Source organism: Acomys minous (genome assembly GCF_964271855.1).
Source record: "Acomys minous genome assembly, chromosome: 8".
Taxonomy (NCBI): Eukaryota; Metazoa; Chordata; class Mammalia; order Rodentia; family Muridae; genus Acomys; species Acomys minous.
In genome coordinates, this window is record NC_140489.1 from 39,677,358 (window position 1) to 39,681,076 (window position 3,719).

The following is a 3,719-nucleotide window of genomic DNA, read 5'->3' on the forward strand; positions in this document are numbered from 1 at the left end:
TGTTGGGGAGAGGGGCTGAGGGCACAGAGAGAAAGGGCCACGGTGCCTCCTGGACTCCTGGCTTTGCAGAGATGAGTAAAGGTAGAGGAGACAGGCTTAGCGTGGAGATGGGACATTCCTGGGTTTGACTTCTAAAGCTGGCGATTCTTTTGAGTCTTTTGTTCTGAGATTCGTTCCCCAGTTCATGGTGTCGGTGGGATGTGCTTGGACCTCTAAAAGGTGAGGTCTATAAGGAAAAATTCAGGTGATGAGAGATCCTCTCAAAAGGCATTTAGAGACCTCAGCGCTACCTCTTTCTTTGCTTCCCAGCCACCATGGTATGGAAAGGCTCCTCTGTAGAGTCTGGCCATGCGATGCTGCTTTGCCATAGGCTCCAAAGCAATGGAGTCAACTGAGCATGCCCAAATCTTTCTGGGGCCTGGGGAGATAGCTCAGTGGGTAGAGTGCTTGCTATGCACCAGGACCTAAATTCAGATCCTTGCACCAAGGTGGCACATACCTGGAACCCCAATGCAGGGGATGTTTGGAGACAGGCAGATCCCTGGAGCTCGCTGCCAGCTCGTCTAGCCAATAGTGAGCTCTGGCTTCAGTGAGAGACCCTGTCTCAAAAAGCAAAGTGGAGATCAGTTAAGAAAATAAGACATCTGACATCTACCTCTGGCCTCTGCACACATATGCACACACATAGGTGTGTGTAACTATACACACCTCTGTGTATGCACAGATGAGCATGTACATAGGTATATCACACAAATAAACCTTTCCATTGTGTGTGCGCGCTCGTGCGCCCGTGTTTGTATGTGTGTGTAGCCTTGGCTCTCCTGAACTTTGCAGACCAGGCTGGCCTTGACCTCATCAATATGTCTGCCTCTGCTCCAAGTACTGGGACTAAAGATGTGCACCACCAATACTGGGCACGTTTTTCTCTTTTTTAAACTGAACATTTTTCAGACATTTCAGTAACGCTATCCAACGCAACTGCCAACTGAACAGATCAACTGAGTGAGTGGATACACTTTCTCCAGCTCTGAGGAGGAGTCAGAGCTGGAATGGAGGCAGAGGCAGGGGTGGTGGTGGCAGGTGGCCTACAGGAGGCATTTATAGCTGGGGGGATGGCTGAGATCTTCTTAGTGACGTTAGAAAGGGTGTGGGACTGATCCTAAAGGCACTTAGGTGTGTTTAAGAGAATAAATGAGGAAATTCATATAAGGCAGTGCCCCAGAAGCCAAACTAAGGGGATGTTCCACAGAGCGCCATTTCTGAGGACTGCACCTGTTTCCCTGAGAACTCACGAGCCCTCTCCTCATCACTGCCTCCTCCTGCTCCATCCTTGCTACATTTATGGTGTTAAAAGGCGACTAAGGAAAGAAAAGGCACCTGTCAACAGCTCCTTGTCACTCCTATTACTGTCCTCTTCACAGTGGCCCCGAAGGAGTAAAAGAATCCAAGGGGACAGGCAGAAGCTACAAAAGAGTGAATGACTTTTGAACAAGTAAAGTCTTATCACTAGGAAATAGATCTGAAACCATTCAGAAGTTTCTTTGACTAATAGCAGCCATTGGTGAAGCCCCCTCACCAAATCTAACATTCATTGGTGTGTCCCAGCAGGGGTAGAAGGCAGCTTAAAGGAGTCAGCCCTGGGCTAATCTCCCCAGGAGGAGGGGCACAGCACACTGCTCTAACTGCTGGGAGGGACATAATCTCTGCAAGGCTCCCAATTCACATTAGTGACATTTCTTAGTTCCTCGTAAATAACCTTGTGTTTTGACCTGTAACAATGTGAAATGCTAACAAAGCTGGGAGGAAATTAAAATCTCTTGATGTGGTTTGGAAGCTGTCTAAGAGGATCCTGTCCAGGTGACAAAGGTCTGCTAGACCTCGGAGGGAACAAAGGAAGTAGAAGGTTACGGAGGAAACAGCTGCGCTGTAAAATGCCAGAGCACAAGAGTTTATCTAAACCAAAGCGGTACCTTTTGCATAAGGAATTCCGAGCCACGGGCCACTAAGACCTGTAACAGAGGTTAGATGGGAGATGATGCCTTTAGAAGACCCAGCTCCCTCTCACGATGCTTCCGCCGAGTCTCACGGTGAACAGTGGATGAGCATCCATAGTCCCCAAATATGAAATCCCAAACAGTCCCAAATATGAAATGGGGTGAGCACTGACGTGACACTGTGGGAGGAACATGTTTTTTTTAACCTGACTTCATGTTGCCAGTCAGCATACTGGAACTGGCACTGGAACCCTAGAGACAAAGGCCAAAATGCAAAGCAAACCTCTCATCATTTAAGAATCAGATCACAGAGGGACCACGGCTGATCCTTGCATGAGACAGATCAAGATCAAGACAAGCGCGGTGAGCCGATCAGTCAAAGAAAAAGTGATGTATGAAAAAGAAGCAAAGCAGCAAGAAGAAAAGATTGAAAAAAAATGGAGGCTGAAGATGGTGAAAACTATGCCATTAAGAGGCAGGCAGAAATCCTGCAAGAGTCCCGGAGAATGATCCCAGATTGCCAACGGCGGCTGGAGGCTGCGTAGACTGATCCTCAGCAGATATTAGAAAGTGGAAAGGACTTGGAAGAAGCCAGAGAGCATAAAGAAGCACGTGGAGTGCTGGATTCAGTGAAGTTAGAAGCCTGAACGTTTTCTCTACTGGGTGTTTTATGCATTAAATCCTGGGGTCCACTCTACAATTCGTTTATTTTTGACCGTTGCTGTGTTTAGTAATGTGAAAACGTGGTTCTTTTTAAGCAGTTGCATATATTTTTCTTTGCATAGCTTAATGTGTCAAATAAATGAGTTCATCTAATAAAATTGTTTATTTCATACTTTACCAAAAAAAAAAAAAAAAGAAAGAAAAGAAAAGAAAAAAGAAAGAAAGAAAGAAAGAAAAAGAAAAAGAAGAATCAGATCACAGGCATCTGGAGTCCGGCCCAAGGCATTGGTTCCCACACCCCCATTGATCAAATACCTGACAAGAGCAGCTTGATGAGGGATTTCTTTTTGCTTATGGTTTTAAAAGGACACGGTCCCTGACAGTGGGGGAAGACACTGTGCCAGGGACATGAGACAGCTACGCAGCCACATTGCGCCCACAGTCCAGAAGCAGAGAGATGAATGCCTGAGCTCAGCTCGCCTTCTCCTTTTAAACAGAAGCCATCAGTTAAGGTGGCAGCAACAAAATCCCAGAGCAGGTGTGGAGTGGAAGGCTCACGTCATCTGACACAAACGGAGCCTTGGCTATTACAACAAGGCATGAAGGGAGGCGACATCGATATCAATTTGTTGCTGCTTGTCAACATTTGTGACTGGGAGAGAGAGCATCACCAGTCTGCTGTGCTGAAGCGCAGTCCCCCTCAGGAACTGCACAGCTGGACAGAGGCGACTATGGTTCATCAGCTGGCTTGGTGCCCCCCCCCCCCTCATTCACTCTTTTATTGAAGTCTATAAAGGAATTAAGACCGAAATTTCACTAAATTCTGCCCCACCAAGTTAGGCTATGGTACGAGATGGGAATATAAAGACTTCCAGGCCAGCTGAGACTTCTGTGCAGCGCAGGGGCCTAAGGATAAGATCCTAAGCTCCTCAAGGACGGGTCAAGCTTGAGGCACACTCAAGGCTGCACTCCTTTAGGAATCCCAATGCAGCAAGCATAGCCATGCAAATAACATTAAGTGCAGGTCAACTAGATGTCCTTCAACAGACAAATACGCCTTAC

At 47.0% G+C, this 3,719-nt stretch overlaps 1 pseudogene across 1 annotated transcript; it reads left to right on the forward strand.

The window, feature by feature from the left end:
- The first annotated feature begins 2,035 nt into the window (after positions 1–2,035).
- Positions 2,036–2,841, forward strand: LOC311604102 (tubulin-specific chaperone A-like; annotated as a pseudogene). The gene is made up of 2 exons: positions 2,036–2,087; positions 2,293–2,841. The product of its transcript is annotated as a tubulin-specific chaperone A-like (transcript).
- The last annotated feature ends 878 nt before the right edge of the window (positions 2,842–3,719 follow it).